Source organism: Limulus polyphemus, unplaced genomic scaffold (genome assembly GCF_000517525.1).
Source record: "Limulus polyphemus unplaced genomic scaffold, Limulus_polyphemus-2.1.2 Scaffold142, whole genome shotgun sequence".
NCBI lineage: Eukaryota > Metazoa > Arthropoda > Merostomata > Xiphosura > Limulidae > Limulus > Limulus polyphemus.
The window spans coordinates 261,325-281,604 of NW_013665752.1; the positions used below are offsets into that span (position 1 = coordinate 261,325).

The 20,280-nt window shown below is 32.7% G+C and overlaps 1 protein-coding gene and 1 long non-coding RNA gene across 4 annotated transcripts in view; one reads left to right on the forward strand and one right to left on the reverse strand.

The window, feature by feature from the left end:
* Positions 1 to 10,076: 10,076 nt before the first annotated feature.
* LOC111083483 lies at positions 10,077 to 15,066 on the reverse strand. Its single transcript, XR_002609058.1, has 2 exons — positions 13,957 to 15,066; positions 10,077 to 10,640 (listed from the first exon to the last, which is right to left on the reverse strand). It is a non-coding gene; the product is annotated as an uncharacterized LOC111083483 (long non-coding RNA).
* Positions 14,213 to 20,280, forward strand: part of LOC106474824 (nuclear factor 1 X-type-like) — a 108,909-nt gene continuing 102,841 nt past the window's right edge. For all 3 annotated transcript variants that reach the window (XM_013935517.2, XM_022380031.1, XM_013935541.2), the window contains exon 1: positions 14,213 to 14,337. The gene's annotated coding sequence lies outside the window, so the exon portion shown is untranslated. The remainder of the gene's footprint in view (positions 14,338 to 20,280) is intronic.

Below are 20,280 nucleotides of genomic sequence, written 5' to 3' on the forward strand. Positions count from 1 at the left end.
GTTAGTCAGTAGTGTATGTGGTACAATTTATGTTAGTAGATAGTGATTGAAGTACAATCTATATTGCTCTATATGCCTGAGGTACACCTTATGATACTGTATAGTACTTGAAGTACACTATATGTTATTATACAGTGACAGAGATACACTCTATGTTAGTCAGTAGTGTATGTGGTACAATTTATGTTAGTATATAGTGTTTGAAGTACAATCTATATTGCTCTATATGCCTGAGGTACACCTTATGATACTGTATAGTACTTGAAGTACACTATATGTTATTATACAGTGACAGAGATACACTCTGTGTTAGTCGGTAATGTATGTGGTACAATTTATGTTAGTATATAGTGCTTGAGGTACAATCTATAATACTTTATAGTGCTTGAGGCACACTATGTTTTTGACTATATAGCGTTTGAGGTACACTTTGTTACATTATAGTGCTAGAGGTACACTTTGTTACATTATAGTGCTAGAGGTACACTTTGTTACATTATAGTGCTAGAGGTACACTTTGTTACATTATAGTGCTAGAGGTACAGTGCTAGAGGTACACCTTTGTTACATTATAGTGCTAGAGGTACACTTTGTTACATTATAGTGCTAGAGGTACACTTTGTTACATTATAGTGCTAGAGGTACACTTTCTAGTCCACTGCATGTAAAATCGCACTTCTAGTTGTTTCAACCATTCCTACTTAATTTGTTACACTTGATGAAGCAATTGAAAACAAACAAGGAAATAATTATGTTTTCTTTCTATAGCATACAGAACAAAATAATTTCCAATATGCTTTATTACAACTGACAAAATCACTTCTCTTGAACCTCTACAAGTGATTAAAAACAAATGTCATTTTTATTCTTAAATATGAAAGTAACAAAGTAATTTTATTTAGTTTTCTGTAGACCACACATTTCCTAGTGTGAAGCCATTTTTTGATGATTTGATAAATCAATGTTATGAATAAGTAAGTAACTGTAGAGGCATGTTTAAATACAAAATAGAATTACAATAAGCAAAAAAATTGTAATTACACCCTTGGATTCTGCGTATGTTTTATTCAAGCTTATGAATTTTTATCTTACTTGTAATAGAATGAATGAATGATTTTGTTTTTCTGCATCCTGTAGGTTTGCATTCTGCGTTCAAAGACAAACTGTATAATGACAAAAAACTATAATACCTAACATGGAATAATTAAATATTATATATAAAAAAGTATTTGCCTTTCGGTAGGAATATATAGCACTCCACTTTCTTCCCGGACATAAGTTATCGGTAAAACGAAGACACACATAGCCTTTTCCATTGAAAAAAAACTAGTAACCGTCTCAAGCGATCTTTGAGCTATGACTCGAGCTTTACATTAATTCCTTAATATTCGTTACGTATTACAATTTGAAATAATCTAAAATTGAGTTAAATTACAATTTAGATTTAGAAGTGAAATAAATGCCAAATGTATCCAGTTTATGATACTTGCCAAGAAGATTGATACACATATATTTTTTTAATACACATATATTTTTTTAATACAAATATATTTTAATATACAAGCTATAACACTATTTACAATAAAGGTTATTACAAATAATGATCTATGTACAAAAGTTTTACAAAAATAGTAAGTCCTCTACGTGGCTTGGAACTTCCTTGATATCGTATCGAGGGTTCACGATGAGCCAATTAATTTCGAGTTGATGTAGATACACTTCCATTAACAGGGAGCTAGCTAGCTCTGTGTTCTTCGTTTTTCGTAGGTTCGTACGCCGAAATATTCATAGCTGAAGTTATATAATGTTTTCGTAAAAATACTTATGTTCAATATGAAGTTAAATGGTTTGCAATATTCGAAATCTATAAACGTTCCTAGTCAAATATCTGAAGTCGCCGATTAATAAGCGTTATAACAATCATAGTTATAGCTTCTGAAGTTTATAATACACCAACTATAGCAAACCAATAATATATATACTGTCTTTTGACTCGTCGCGTTGATTATATTTATAGGCGTGAGGAGAGTTTCTCGAAATTTCAGCTTACACAACAATATAAACGATACACCAGTACTTACGTACACACATATATCGTTGATTTTTACACTCAAGAATTTTCAACAATTTTACTGAATAGGTGAGAATTTCACAATACAGATTTAACAGTATACGTTATGTACATTTCTAAATATAAATTTAACTTAAAGAAACACCGATATTGAAATAGATATATGATAGTAAATCCGTAACAAATTACACTACTTTCTTTAGCAAACATTTTTCCACTATAAGATATATAATTGCTTTTTTTTTCTTATCTTTTTTAAAAATATTTCCATTCCCAACTTAAAAACTAAAACTTATATTATTTTCGTATACGTTTACAAAATGATTTTTGGTTTATTAGGCTATACTGAAAAATAACTACTTTATTTACAATTAAAAAACCTGAAGCAAGGTAGCAGAGACATATTAATCTATTTCATTGTGTTTCTTTCAAGAGCCGAATTCGGTGGCAATAGTAAGTAGAATTTAGGGGTAATTTCTTTTTATTTAAATGTAACGTTTTTTTTTGTTTACACATTTCTATTTATTATTTTCACTACTGAGTACTTTGTTAGTCTGTTAATGTAAACGATGACTATAACTATATATTTAACAAAAACAGGCTCGGTGCTAGTTATGTCACTGTTCTACTTCCTTCGCCGACCTCCTTTCTATTTTTATCTTTAAATCTAAGGAAATTTTACAGCAATAATTAACATGTACAGTTCAACATATTACATTCACGGAAATTTCACTTCCCTTGCTTTCACTGAGGGGAATAATTTTGTGTAATAACTTGTTGTACAATTTAGGAAAGTTAAGTGTTTGACCTATACTGGACCCATTTCGACCAACAATCGTCACACCTTTGAGTAAATAAGTTACTTGCTCCGAAACTATTGCAGTTAACCGTTACAGTTGACCTGCTAGCTGATAAGCCAGTATGAAGGTGAGTTTTTCACAAGTCAGTGATGCAACAAGAAAACAGGACAATAAGCTATGTTCCTGTAATAGCTAAAAACCTCTTTTCCACAAATTTAAAGGGATGTCGACAAATTTGTTAAAATAACTTGATCATGTTCAGTAAATAATTGGCTTCCAGTGGTTCAGCGGTAAGTCTACAGGCTTATGATACAAATAAATCAGGTTCCGATACCTGTGGTGAGAAGAGCACAGATAGCTCTTGTGTAGCTTTGTGCTTAACAACAAACATAACAAACCAATCAGCAAATCCACTGCTCTTAGGAAATTTCCAATGATCTCCTTTTCTTCTGTAAAATCCCTTGTATCATCAAGGATGCAGGAAATGTTTTTGATTTTTGTTGAAATAATAAGATAACTAATTTGCAGCTAACAAGGTTGATCTCGTATATAGCAAGCTGTGTCACAATACTAGCCACAACTTTATTCCACTAACTCCCGTGAGGGTGTTGACTTCTGTAATAAAGACCACAGCATCAAAGATAGTCCTCAGTTAACATTAATGTGCGTGCGCAGCATCAACTATACTTTCCCATCGCGTGTCACTTAATGGTTGTACAGTTAATTGTACCATCTGAGTTTGGCTCTGGGGTATGTATTAAACCAGATTAGTCAGTTCTTCAGCTGGAAAGGGGTGGCATGAGTTCTGACCTTTGTATTTACTCCCACTTGTATGGAGCAGAGAATTAAATAACCTTCCACAGAATATCACAGAAGAGCTGTAATAAGTTCCCCAAATTTTTTAGGTAGGTTTCTGATTTCAACAAGAGACTGACCGTTAGACAATACAGCAGCTTCTTCTCAGTTTTGATGGGTTGGTACTTGATAGTGTAAAGCATCACTATAACTGGGATACACAGGTGGAGATACTTTGGCATTTGTTTAACTTGATTGGTGGGTAAGAAATCTACCATGCTAAGTCTAAAGCCCAGAATCGTGGTGTAGTCAAGAACTAGGTGTTTATACAGACAAACTGGGACATCCACAAGTGAACATATACATGAGAATGTCTGTGACAAATGGAAGAGCTACCCTTATTAATAAATTTATTAAAGGTCTAATTAGTGAACCCACTTGATATCATGTTAGAATTCAGGATCTGAGATCCTGATAAAAACGGTCTTAGAAGTTATGAAATTTAAGGTGGTCACCTGTACTAGACTGCAAAAAGAGAGAGAGAGAGAGAGAAGAAATTGATAGTGTTTGTGGCCACACGATATCAAGTGACTATAAACCAAATGCCAGTGGCACATTGGTTCCTAAGTAAATGTTATTATAATTTTTTGTAAACTGCCGTAACACCAACAGATAGCAAAGTGCCTTTGTTGATCTGCAACTACAGAACGTTTATATACTTGTCACCAGAATATCTGATAGGAAAGGTGTGATCAGGAGATATAACAAATTGGAGCTGCACTACTTAAACTGTTACAACTGAACCATTTTTACATGATTTCGTCAAACTCCCACACATCTCACATAGCTTTCTACCAATTATCAGAGTGATTTTCGTTGTAATCAACTAAGGTATCTGAAGGAGTTGTTACTAAATCCTTTGGTAGTAATGGGTAGAGCTGGACGATATAATCGATTATTTATGAGTAACGATTACATCGAATAATGTCATAAAAGTACGAATAATCATTTATCGTCATAATATCAAATATTGCCATTATGTTTGTTTGTTATTAAAAAAAAATACATAATTGGGGGGAGGGATGCCACATGATTTGACGGTCTCGGATTCGATTTCCATTGCTCCTAAACTTGCCAGTCATGTGTTTGGTATTGTAAAATTACTAAGGTTATCTCTCATCAATAACTTTGAACTGCTGACTAGATGGAAGGTAACTGACTGAAAGTTTCCACCGCCAATTCTCTGGGTATTTAAGTGTTAAGTGAACTGTTCATTTTTGTCTTCTTACACTATATTATATTTTCAATTTATAATTGTATAACTGTATTCCTTGATGTTGTATAGGTAGGCACGGATTTACGGAGGGCTCCACGGGATCCAGACTTCTATCCATGTTTATTCCAGAAAATAATAACCGTACTCTTTAATGTTGCATAAGCAGACGTGGATTATATAAAAAAGATATATTTGTTTTTTCATATTAATAATATTATTAGAGATTAAAATATATGTTTTCAAATCTCTGAATTATAGCCTGATTGAGCTAATTATTTATAGAATATATATAAATTAACATTATTTTAAATTTGTTTTAATTATTTTGGTTACTTTAGAACTATGTGGTCAACACTGATTAGTCCAAAACACTATGTTAATACAGTGGAAGTTTTTTCTTTCATGTAAAAATACTGAAATTTTGGTTACTATCTTACAAAACAGGAAAATGTCCAGATTATCTTTAAAAACTTGTGGCAAGATATTCATTTACATAAAAACTATGCTTTCTGCAAAATGATAATAATAATAATACCATGGTACAATAATACGGTGTTTCAAAAATTTACGAAGGTAGTGCAGACCCGTTTTTTGTTTGTTTGTACTCTGATGATGGAGGGGGAGAGTGTGATAATCGATTAGTAAATAGTGCTCATCGTCCACTTCTAGTAATTGGTCATGGAAAATACACTTCTCATTAAACAACCAATGTATAAACTATCTTGGTCACCAACGAACCTAGTAATTCTAAAAAGAGTATCAGATTACTATATGTAAATCTTGTTCAGCCATTAAAAAATACATGTTTGTTCTGCCACTGGTCATAATCAAAGATTACAATGCCACAAGAAGCGGCAGACACGCTGAAGTGTGGCGTCTAAAGAGGACATTCACAGAAGTAAGAAATGAACAGCTGAAGGATAACTTGGACACCACTTGGTTGCTGCTAGCCATGTAGTAAATGGTCTATTATAAGCACCATGATATCTACATTCTTTGGCAGTTATACGGCCAGCTGAACGTGTTGAATGACGAGCTAGATTGTCAGCACGACTCATACAGATAAGGATTTTAGTTCATTATGCCACATTCCAAATGAAAGAAAATCCTGAAAGATCTGCACAATTTGTGTTACGTATTACAATTACTAAGTTAGATTGTAATTTATATATAGTAATAAATAAATGCTGATATGCATCCAACTTATGACAACTTATGCACACAGTTTTCTTTTTTAACACAAATATGTTTTGATATATAAACAATAATACAATTTACAACAACAGTTATTACAAATAGTTATTACAAAAATGGTTTATATACAAATGTTTTACAAACTGACAAGCATTATAAAGTATTATTTCTAGTCTGGAACTTCCTTGATGTCTTATCGAGGGTTCACGATGAGCGAGTTAATCTCGAGTTTATGTAAGTATAATTCACTTAATAGGAAGCTAGCTAGTTCTGTGGTCTTTACTGATCACTCGCCGATTTTTTTTTACACCGATGACGTTAGGTAATGTTTTCGTAAAAGTACTAATGTCCGATGTGAATTCACTGAAGTTAAATGGTTTGTAATGTTCGAAATTTATAAATGTTCCTGGTCAAATATCGTAAGTTTTCCGATTAATAAGCACACGAACTATAACAGACTAATAATAGAAACTGTTTTTAGGTGCGTCGCGTTGGTTATATTTAGGCGTGTGGAGAGTTTCTCGAAATTTCAGTTACGCAACAATACAAACGCTACACTGGCGTTTACGTACACACATATATTGTTGGTTCTTACACTCGAGAATCTTCTACAACTTTATAGAATAGGCAGGAATTTGCAATTCAGATTCAACAGTATAAGCTATGTATAATTTTAAATATAAATTAAATTCAAACAAACATCGATATTAAAATAAATATGTAATAGTGAATCCGTCACAATTGTGACACAAGACAAGGTTTTATACCACTACCAATCTATGCTCAGATTTTACTGACCATGCTTATGATATGGAACGGAGATGTGTTTGCAAAACACTGCATGTGTATCCAAGATAAGTCCAAACCATCTCAAGGCAAGCAGAGGCTAGAAACTATTAATTTACCCTTTCAACGGTTTTACTCACGACATATCTGAAGCTATGGCAGAAACATTCAGTAACAATTGATTTGTACTAGTAGTTATTAATTATTTTAGCAAGTGGCCAATGATTAAGCCTTTACTAACAATATAGATCAGACACTTGTGACGACTAATGGATCAATGAATCCTACACTTCAACCTATCTGGTAGCCAGAGAAGTCATCATCAGCTACACACGATGATGGTTATCCTAGTTGGTCTGCTTAAGGCTAGCAAACTTTGAAGGTATGTAGATCACCATATATGGAGAACCACTGAGATGATATTGTGTAGTATGAGTTTTCATAACTCCCAGTATCTGACATAGCTTGGTGAATATCTGACTCAGTCCACCGTAAATTCATAAAATACATTATGTGTAGTCTATTGATAAAAATATATAATCCCCAGAACATAGATGAATATGGGGAATGATTGTGAATAACTATGGCAGATATATGCTAGTTCGAATTTCACCAACCGGAAAGACTGATGAACAATAAGAAAAAACAGTAATAGATAGTAACAGAATGTCAGTTAAGCTACGGAAACTAGGTATGTCTGTATTATCCTCAAGCTACAGGCTACTCACTCAGTTCTGGCTAGAGTGGGTCTCACTTCTCACCCGTCAACTTACTCTACTCAACAATGAGCTACATTTACCCCATGTCACATGTATTCGTGTAAAACACATGAGCAAGTTGCCAACTAAATATGACTTTGACAGTCTTTTACAAACCAGAAAAGACAACACTGCATCTCGGCAGGGCGACTACCTACCACAAGACCACCTGGATGCAACTTAGACAATGTTGTCACAATCTGGGGGACATTAGAGTAGGCAAGATGATGGAGAGCAGGTCATAATGACTCAATAACTGGAGAGATTAAAAGAAGAACTGGCTGACTCCAAGTTCAGTCTTCAGAAGTTATGATCCAAAGTCCTACAGATTTCCTGGAAAGGATACAAATTAATTGCAGTCTTGGAAGACCTTCTCTTCCATATTATGATAAAGTGACACCTTTTTTAAATAATACACAGTTTCTCTTTTCAGTTACTTATGTTATATTAATTTAATGTCTTAATTGCTTTTTAATAATTTAATGTTATAATTATTTTATATGCATCTAGTGTCTCAATTGTTTCATATGCATTCAATGTCATTTTATTGCTATATTAATTTAGTGTTTAATCGTCTTGTATATACTTAATTATTGTTTCAATTGTCCTCATTCTGTTCTTTTATTAGAAGCTCAAGGTTATTATTCATTTGCCAGTTTTGATTTATTTTCCTTATTTAGTTATGTAACTATGCTCAATTTAGTTAAAGCCTGATCTTATTAGTTTTGTTATACTTAATTTTAACACTCATGCATTTGTTTTGCTGTATTTCAGTTGTTATTAAACGATTCTGGTTTCTGTTTGTTCAGTTGATTATATTCTTTATGTTCTCTGCTTCTCGCTTATTTAATACCCTTTTATATATAAAAGTATCTGTACCGTCTTTTCTCCCACTATTTCAATTGTATGTATGTATTTATTTGTTATTGTTATCTGATCTATTAGTATGTAGGAGTTTTTTGTTATTCATTTTGGATTAAAGCTTAGTTAAGTTATTTGATTTGATTTGCCCTGTGTATATTCAGTTCGCTAGAGCTACTATATTTTCCCACCTGTCACAATATAATTGAATCAGTTTACCTTGTATTATCCTATTTCAGTCTTATTTTGCCTTTATTCACTGTATGATATACACCTGAATTTGATTATGAATTCACTGGAAACTTGAATTTGATTTAAATGAGTGTAACTAGTGTAGACTTACGACATTAACAGATGTGTGATCTCTTTTGTATTTAACTGTTGCTGTTATTAATTTTCTAGCTGTAATTCGTTTGATATTTTTGTACATATTTATCTAGTCTGATGCCTAATTAACTTACAATATGTGTAGATATTTTCCTGTTTATTTATTTTTATATATTGTACTAAAATATGGGTTGTATTTTACTCTTTCTCCATTTCATGTAACTTATGATTCTGGATCAATTGGCTCTAGTAGACTTGCATGAAAGGGATAGTAATAATAACTGGGTTGTTAATTTTATCTCTGGGTCTGACATAACCTGGTGATTAAAGCGCTCGACTCGCAATCTGAAGGTGTGGGTTCGAATACACGTAGTTGACCATGATAACCCTTTCAGCTGTGGTGCTGTATAATGTGGCAGTCAATCCTACTATTCGTTGATAAAAGAGTAGCTCAAGAGTTGACAATGAGTGATGCTAACTAGCTACCTTCCCTCTACTCTTTCATTGCTAAATTAAGGATGGCTACCTGGACAGGAGATGGGCGCTATTAGGTAAATCTGACTGAGAATCTCCGATGATGTATCAGCATCCAAGGTACTGCCTCAACGGTCGTAGTGGCTTTAGGACTTAAAAAAAAACAAAAAAATTTAAGGTCACTCAAGACAAGCTGATGATAAAGAGGGGAAGCGTTGTGAGATTCCTAATTCAAAAATTATCATTTTATATCTGTGATTCATACAAGTTGAAATTTTAAATATTTTTAAACTTTGGAAGTGTTTAGAAATACACTTCATTTCAGCACCTTAGGGATGTAGCATCTAGCTAATTCCCATCAACTTTAGACTATCTTTGCGGTCTTATGGGTTTGTTGGACCTTTTTTGGACCAAACATTCTTATAGGAATACAAAGTTTTCTTGAATCTTTTCCTGTGATTTACGGCGCAGGTGAGGACAAGACAAGGCAATTTTGTAGTTTATGCATTGTGTGAAGTTGTCTAGTTTTATACCACATTCATGTGCTGTATATATAGGATTCCTATCATTTTTAGAAAGCTTTTTGTCTCACGAGTTTGTTCCAGTCATTCTGCCTAGGAGAAGATTGGCTCCTTCGTCCAAGAACAAAAAATCTAAATAGATGGACATATGATTTTGGTACAAGTGTAGCTTATTAAGTAAATAACATCACAAACATTTGTAAACATTTATCATTCGGCGTTAAAATGGTTTATTCCCTTGCACTTTCTACTTCTTGATTAAAGCACTTTACACTAAACCACTTCTTTAACACAGCCTTTTCATCGACCATTCCTCGTTCCTATGTCACATCCTTCAATCAACTTTTAGACCAGCATAATCATCAGTTCTTAATCCGTTTAAACATCTGTCGAATGTTGCACATCGCTGTCATACTTCTCAGCTGGCATGTGTAAAACCAATTGCAAACCGCACATCTCGACAACTGGACTACAATCGAATAAAACTCTTCCACATATTGTCGAAATTACGCCACCCCGAGTTTAGGTTATCATCACAGCGAAAGGTGCTCCATCCAGATAGTACACGTCGTTCTATTAAAATAGACGAAACTTATTTATCGTTTCTTTGAATTTCATCTACAGAACTTCTATACTGAGAGAATAGATTTTTTCTATGTATACTAGATAGCATCTAGGAAAATTTTATCCCACAATATAAATGGTCAAAACGAAAAGTAATGATTCAGTCCTCCGTGGTCGGCCATTTCAAAGTACAGATATTATATTCTCGGATAACTATAAGAAGAAGAAAACAAAACAGTTACATAACATTTATATTTTCCATTATGCAAAAATGTTAACTTGGGTTAAAACTTGACTTTGAAATATTATATATTATATTATTGCGGCATTTCTTCAAAAGACCAACAAACTGAGGTAATAATATTGTGTTTATACTTCTTATCCTTATGGGACCGAGCGTGGCCCAATCGTTAGCTTTCCGAACTATGGAGCTGAGGTTATGGTGTTGGCGTCTCGTTACCACACACACACAAAAAAACAACAACAAAATATTCAGAAATTACTTCGGGTTCGTGGATGCGTTATAAGGGTGACAATCAAGTCCCACCACTCAGTCTGACAACAATAGCCCAAGAAATGGCGGTGGATTCAGTTGACTAGCTACTTTCCATCTGGTCTATCACTTCAAACTTAGGGATCTCTAGTGCATATAGGCCTAGTGTAGATTTTCACGAAATCCAATAAACAAACAAAACAAATCCTTATGAACTGTCCGACCGAATTTTTCACATACTGCAATGTTGGCTAATCGATAATGTCTGTTATTTTACATTCTAGTAATACTTATATAAATATTCAGAGAAGCTTAGTCCTTATAAGATTAAAATTTTCTTTTGGTACGCCTTTTCAAAACATCTAAGCCTTTCTTTATTCATTTACTACTACTACTTCTATTTAGAGTATAAATTAATTCTGCTAAGTAGATTATAGCTTTGCTTTGTGTTAAACACTAGCGATCCATGCCATAAACAATCTAGAAATACTCGAAGTAGTCTTGTTAATACTTGTTCATTGCAATAATAAATAAAAAATCAAATTTCGTCTTAAAAACAACAACATTACGTCCCCCCCCCCAAAAAAAAAACATTTAGAGAAAGAAAAACAAACAGTTTTTAATAAAATAATAATAATACTAAAAAATGTGTATAGTAAATTATGTAATATTGGCTGGAATACAGTACACATAAAAGTGAATAAATGAAACCACTGTGAACTCCAGAGAATCTTTCAAAATTGTTTTATTTGCCCAACATTTCGGCTTTACACCTTCATCAAGAACATAAATCTCTGTCACTGAAATAAAGACCGTTCTATTATAAGACTAAGTATGCTCTGATAAAGGCGTAAAGACAAAACGTTGAGCAAATAAAACCACTCGAAAGGATTCTCTAGAGTTCACAGTCGTTTCGTTTATTCATAATTATATTTAATAACTTAAAAACCCGAGCTCTATCTGGAAAGGATATTCAGTTTTTGTTGGTTTACTGTCTTATTTATAGGTATTTTCTTAAAATAACTGCACGGTAGTAAAGGTAAAAGCATTGTATGTACAAAATAAACAAAGTTCTTTATACATGTAGCATTTCAACAATCGTTTATACTGTTCTAATTATGATTTAAATCTATATTCATAAATTGCTAATATCCTAGCCATAATATTTAATCATTTACAGCATTATGAACTTTTCTTATGTCTATATAAAAATATATCCAAACCAAAATAATATACAATATTGTCTCATATAATCTACTGTATGTAGTAGAAAATTATCACTGGATACACTTCAGATACATATCAAAACCTGTTTATAATTTCTAATCTTTTTTCCAAGTAATAGTCGTATGAGATTTATAATGTGGAGATTACTATAATCATTAAGATAATCAAATCAAATAAATATTGATAATCATTATCAAATATAATACGTCCGTTTTATTCCCAACTCAATTTTAAAAGTGATAATTAATTATAATTGCTTCAGTTGCTATTTACAGTTGCTTTTATTTTATAAAGCATTACCCCGTGATGTATTTGGGGCTCAGAGATTAGATCTTCATGAATGATGCAAGAATGTTCAGTTGTCGTGATTTTGAATTTACATGTACATTTAAATCATGACAGCGATAAAAACACATTTATTTAATAGAAAATATGCTGTCCATTATTGTAACTTAAGTTAACTGATGGACTATTGTTCTTTTTTAGATGCATTCAACTTACCCAATCAACTTGAAAACATAATAATCGTTAAACACAAAACAAAATGTTTATCGTACATATAGAACATACTTCCACACTACTGGTATGACGTATCAGTAGATCGTTTCAGAGCAATTATTTCATAACCTGATGGGTTATGATATTTTGTCTTTTTGTTTTAAGGCAAAACAAAACTTGAGTTTCGTTGATAGTTTGAAAGGTATAATTTAGTTGCTTGAAACCTAGCGTGGTGAAGGACGTCTAAGTATGGTATTACTGTGATCCATATAAACAGAAATTCTTAAAATATATATTTGGGTATTCAACGACTTGTTTTGAAGAGAAGGAAAGAAATATTTTAGAACTTAAATTGAATGTTTTTTCTTTCTTTTTTTTTCTCGTTTCGTCTTAACTTTCTTAATTTTTTTCCACTGAGCGTATTTTACTATTTCAACACCCCGTGTTTAAAAAAAAAGAAATTAGAAATAATATCTGCTTGTTTAGTCTTAGAGATGAAAATTGACGAATAGAATAGTCAAGTGCAGCATGTAAAACAAACCAGACTAAAGTTAGCAAGCATAAAGTATTCCTTAAAAAAGTACTAAATCTAATGTCGCGATCCTGTAGTATTTCCACATAAGTAATTTATCCATTATTGTTCTATCAAATATACACATACACGCTTTTCAAAGATTTATCTGTTGCACTCTGTCTAAACGGCCAGATCAGAGACTAATAGGGTTAAGGTGCAGTCATCCCTAATTTTGAATTACTGACCAGTAGGAAATCAGCTAGCTAGCAACAGCTCCACCATAACAGCTTTGTTCAATTCTTTAAACTGATTAACGAAATTGGTTGTTACTTTTATATCTCCTCCACGATTGAACATGCGGAGCGTATTCAGCAGCGTCGGTCTCGAGCTCTTCACTTTTCATCCACAGTTCGACATGCTAACCAACAGGCCACGCAAAGCCCTATGGATGTGTCAACATAATTATTCTATATAGAATTGGACTAGCTTATTGAAATAAAATTTGTACTGAGGTTTGTTTTAGTTACATTAAAACAGTATATCCAAGCGTTTCAGATCACCAACACTACCTAATATTAACAGTTTACAGTGAACATAAAACACCAGGACACATTCTGTGAGAAACAAGTTTCTGGATATTTTTTTTTACGCTGTCCATATTATTACTATTACTTGTTCACTGAAATAGTAAACGTAAAAATAAAACATAAAAATCCCAGGAAATCTGACTGCTTAGATGGGGCGTACACGCAATGTTTCAGGTTTGTGAAAAGCCAATAATGCACTTAAAAACTTACGCACGTGCTCAGGTGTATGATTGCAACAGCTGTAAAACCCGCCCTCCATGACGTCATCGCTTATTCGTCATAAGCGCCAAAAATAGACAGATGTGATTGGTAAATGATATCCTGACTGACATGCTCCCGAGTACATCAACAAACCTTCCCATGAGTAGCTCTATCCCAAATTCCTGTTGTGATCACAACGTTGCGCTGTTATCGTCCTGCAATTGTATCTTCCTTTTCTACATTACGCCTAGTTGCTATCGATCGACGCAAGGAAAGTTGTGCCGTCTGATCCAGTCTGGTCTGCCGGAGTTTACCCATTCAGTAGTCGGACCTCTACGGATTTAGCCCAGCGATGCACATCATCTAGGATACAAGCAGAAAGTGAGCATGGTGGGTAGTGCTTGTGTTTGCCTGGCTCTCTCTACTACAGCTTGGGCCAAACACACAATAGCAGTCGCTTTTAATATAATCTCAAAATTGGCCCCCAGCTTTTGGCTCTGGTCCCTGGCTCAAAGTAGTTTTCTAGTAAAATATCTTATACCATGAGAGATGCCAGCTCTCAGCATGGCTACTGGAGCTCAGATCTTGGCCAAGGTTTAATTCCTTTGATGTAGGTGTAGAAACCAGCTTGCTAGAGTGGTGAAGGACGTCTAAGTGTAGTATTACTATGATCCAGCGAACAGAAATACTGTCCGTTGGCTCATTTAAGCCCTTAGTCACATTAAGCTTCTTACCGAGCCTTACTATCTAGTTGCTGTATGGTCCTGTAAAAATGTTGTAACATTTAGATTTAGTATAGTAATTGTTCGATGTTACAAGACGTTATTATTATTATTATTGCGGTAAATTAACAAAAACGTAATTTGTTATACTTATCTGTTATATTCTAATTTTCCTCAAATGATATGTAAATGTGACAGTTTTTCGTCCTGAGGCTTACATGTGTAGCCAGTTCTGTTAGAATATTATAAGATGTGTTGCCTGTGGATACTCGATGAAGAGCTAAGAAAATATAAGCTAAGTGAACGACTGCGTATATCAACTAAATGACTAAATATATCACCAAACTTTATGTAGATAAATAGAAAAGTCAGTAAGTGTAAGTGTAAACTCGAATAATTACAGTGATGATTGTGTTTTAGCAAGAGATGTATAAAAACTGTTATATATAAAAATATTGAGACACATAGTACTGATTGGTATTTAAGTTTGGTTGTTTTTGGATTTCATGTAAAGTTACACGACCGCTGTCCGTCTCTAATTTATAAGTGACAAATTAGAGAGAAAACAGCTAGTCAACACAACCCACCGCCAACTCTCGAGCTGCTCTAATCAAATAGTGGGATTGACCGTAACATTATAACACTCCCATGGCTGAAAGAGTAATTATGATCTATGATGGAATTCGAACCCGCGACCCTCAGATCGTGAGTCAACGAGGTATTTAAGTACAAGGACGCTTTTTATTCCTAACGAATGAAACATACTTGCTTGAAGCACGACTTATAACTTATCCAAAGATGGAAGGTTTTCGTTAATTTGTGGCCTCGGTTAAATAACACATAAATTGTAAGCTTCAAGAGCGTGTACACTTTCAAAAGGATTTTATTCTGCATTGACCCTCATTACCGTAAAGTTTGCATCTTGACAAAATCATTAAACATTAAGCAAATAACTAAACAGCCTTTTCTTTATTTTCTAATCGCAGTAATTAAATGTTTTCGTAAATTACTTATAAATGAATAATCAAAGCGTGTATTCAAATCAGTATAAAAACAGTCAATAATGCTTATACTTTAATTACTTAATGCAACATAAATAACGAGAAACACATAGAAATTGATTATATGAACAGATCCTGCAAGTCCGTTTTATTCCTAACTCAATTTTAAAAGTGATAATTAATTATAATTGCAAGTAAAGCGGTTTATAATTTTTAATTTTTTTATGTTGTATAGTGTTGTGTTACTATACCCAACCTTTTTTATGTTGTATATTGTTGTGTTACTATACCCAACCTTTTTATGTTGTATAGTGTTGTGTTACTATACCCAATCTTTTTTATGTTGTATAGTGTATTACTATACCCAACCTTTTTACGTTGTATAGTGTTATGTTACTATACCCAACTTTTTTATATTGTATAGTGCTGTGTTACTATACTCACCCTTTTTTATGTTGTATAGTGTTGTGGTACTATACCCAACCTTTTTTATGTTGTATAGTGTTGTGTTACTATACCCAACCTTTTTTTATGTAGTATAGTGTTGTGTTACTATACCCAACCTTTTTTATTTAGTATAGTGTTGTGTTACTATACCCAATCTTTTTTATGTAGTATAGTGTTGTGTTACTATACCCAACCTTTTTTATGTAGTATAGTGTTGTGTTACTATATCCACGCAACCTTATTGTCACGACACTGCAAAACATGGCTCAGTTTCACAAAAACCTTATGAGATATTTCTTTCGCTGTTTCACAAAACTACTTTAGAAGTGTTTTGGCTGAGCATGACTTAAACGTATCTTAATGGCACAATGTACTGGATATAGATATTTCAAATTATGATCAGTTGTGTTACATAGAATTTATTCAAAATATCCTAATATTTTATTAACCACCCTCTTCCATGTCAGTCATATAAATGTAACGTAACCTTCTTTTATTTTCACAAGATTTCTTTCAGTTAATTAACAAAAAGTAATAATCTAAAACCCCATAGCATACGTTTTTAAGCCAAATAATTTTCAGTTTTGTCTATTTTTGTTTATCTTTTTTCCGTTACAGAAAAAACAAAACAATCTTAATATATCGATGTAGTCAAGGTTAAAATAAAAATAAACGTTCTATAAAATTTTTATGCGACGGTCATGATCATTTCTATCTTAAGACACATATTTATCTATTTTAAAGTTAGGAAAGAACTTCGGAAGATTATTTACAAACTAAATCTTTCCTAAGTTATCTGTAGAACAACTTCTTTCTTAAGACGTTTTATTGAAAATCGTCCCAGATACGTTAGACTTATGCACAGGATCAGTTGAATGCCACAAGGAAGGTCGTCTTAGTTTTGATAATTAACCGCGGCATAGAATGGCTCTGAGTTTTGTTTCAAATATAAACTTTTAGCTCATAGCTCCATCTCTTGACCGATTTGAGATCTAATTACAGCCGCGGCTAGTGAGGGGTTCCCTCTTGTTTTAAACTTGTTACTACAAATTTCAATCAGTGCTGAAAGAGTATGATTTATAATGTTAAAACTGTTTCCTACACTATCTATAATTAACTTACCTATTTCTGTGGAGAGTTTAATAGGAGTGAAACGTTTTATATCAACTTTGATTATTCAGGATGTTTATGAAGAAAATACCACATTTAAATTAATAGTATATAAAAACCTGCTTACTGTAGGTATACTAATTCTCATCAGATTCACACTGAGGATCATAAGTTTTATTAATTAAAGTTTGGACTTGGTATACCCAACTACACGATTCTTATGCTGCTTACCAAAATCTATTTTCTTCAAACTATCATTGTATTCACTTTCTCACTTCCACAACTCGATACTAGTAATTTGAATAAAGTATCTGTTAGTGTGCAGGATACTGTACGAATCCGTGAACCTTCCAAAGCAGATGATACTTGTAGTAGCTTCATTTATGGATAAGCTTGTTATATTGACGAATAACATATTGAACATTTTTTGTGGCAGTTTTTGAAACGATCTGTAATATATATAATTTAAATTATCCTGATTAATTCATATGATCCTCAATATTTCTCCGGTGAAATCTAGTTTTCTTAGAATAACTATTTTAAGACTAATCCTTTTAAATATTGGTTTTATTTATAATAATCCGGTAGGAATATATATATAACTTTGTATTCGATTAAATTACCGATTGTACATTCTAATAAATATAAATCGGAAGCTTATTCTAAAACCTACTTTTAAAATTTTAACTTTAAATTTAAACATATAATTGAATTAAAATTATCATTGAAACTTGCGCATATGTAATAATAACAAAACTATAGGTTTACTCACCCACTTTTGTCTATATAATACTAACAACTTTCACTAATTCACCATCAACATGAAGGTGATATAGTGGTTAGTTTAAGGATTAAACTTTCCTCTCTCTCTCTCTTTACAAAATCGTTTAATAAAGTCATTAAAGTAATTGGTTTGAAATAGTTATTTCCATTAGCTTTTCCAATCATATTGTGATAGTTTTACATGTATCACCTATATTAAGAAATAAAGTTATAAATAACATAATGGCTCAGACCATGAACTTAATAACTCTAACACATGAAAGTTAATTATAATGCGTTTACACATAATCTTAAATACTTTCGAAATTACTTTTGTCTAACTAACGTAGTTAATTCTTTAATTTACATACCAGGAATAAATTAGTTGCAATAATTTGGTGATTAATTGTTTAGTTCATTTGACAGGAAGTTGAATAAACTTGAAATTGGAAGCGAAGCGTAAAATTTTCAATGTTTCTTTTATATCCAGGCAAATATTGTTGATTGAAAAAGTAGTATATTTATTCAAATCATAAAATTTAAACTGTATTTGTACTAAAGTCAAACTTACGTAGGCTATCTGCCGCCATCCCTAAGTTTGGATTACTACCTAGAAGGATTGCAGTCGGTCAACAGCATCATACCATGTATCCAAGCTAATGAATTGACTGTAACTCTTATGACGCAGCCACATCTTAAAGTGCGAGGGAGGGTAGTTTATGGTTCCGCACAGATTCGAACCCGGCTCGCCAGGTGCGAAAATTAGAGTTCTACCGAGGGGGCTAAACCTCGCATAAATATGAAAGAAGTTATTTGGTATTCAAAATAAAAGCATCAACAAAAAGCAACTTTAATGACTTATTCTGTAAGATTCTAACCTCGTGTTTCTCTATGTAAAGGACCATACATGTATATGTTGGGGGCAGACATACCTGACGGACGTACTATCAGTTCTTTCATCAGCAATACTAAAGAATATTAAAAGTAGTGGAATATCTTAATATATTGTTCTAATAAATCACCGAGTACTTTTATCTAAAGCTATTAGTGGCGGAAGTTGTTCTGGACATTTATTAGGCTTGTGTGTCATGCTGTATTATATAAGTCATAAAACAACTAGATAAACGGATATGATTAATGACCATTTAACTCCCTAGAATGTCATTACTTAGTTTCAATTGCCATCACCAGAAAATATGAATACAATCAAGGTTTCGGTGGAGAGCATTTTCCACTGTTGATTGTTCATTTATTGAAAACCTATTTCGTTTAAAACAACAACAACAACAAAAAAGTAGAGAACATTTCTTATTCATTTATAAACAATAAGCTCTTGTTAATCTTAATTTCGAATATGTATACAATGGTCGACCGATTCCGCTGTGGAGTATTGAGAAAAGGGCGCATGATTCCTATTAATGCAGCATGACCTGTGTTTGTGCTATGATTTTAAGTACTTACAGTTTTTAATGCATCTTAGAAGATAAGCTGCTGTGTTTCACGAAGGAAAATATAAGTACCATAAGACTGGGTTTGAAGCTTACAATTTGGCCAAAAATATCAGAATATCCTGCGAAAGTTATGTGGCTATTCATAAATTCCTGCAAAATTATACACATATTTTACTCACAAATGTTACTCACTAGTAATTATTTGCTTTAATGATTATTTATACATGGCATTTTTGAAGAAACTTAGACAACATGACGAGGATTTAATGATTTATAACATTTTAATATATCATTTTACTCAAAGAGGAAAAAAGTTATGACTTCCAGGCGCAGTGCTTTACAGTTTGCTCTTTTCACACATTTTCTTGAAGTACAACTTTCCTACAATGCGCAATTGAAATCACTCTTGAGTATTTTAGAAAAATAAGCCTATGTGAAAATTGTAATTTTAATCATCAAATCATTAAAAGTCTCTAAACTTTTGATACCACTTTATTGATCTCGAAGCTTCATTGCTTAAAACCTACAGCAGTCTAACCCATCGAATATTGTCACGTTCGGATAAAACAGACAAATTAGCAATAAAATTAAATCCTAATTATCCAAATAAATTTGTGAATGATTCATTCTAGAAGGTACAGAAAAATACTGAGTGAAACTTTCTATTTAGTTAACATCAGACAATGTTAGTTTCCAAAAACTAAAACAATTATATGTGCTTTCTCTGGAGCTCTCCTACAACTTTTTCCCTCCAGGAAAATAATATATTCGCTCCTATCTTAGGAGTACTGATAATTTGGAGCTAAAAGGTGATTAGTACAGCCTTTGAAAGAACAAAGA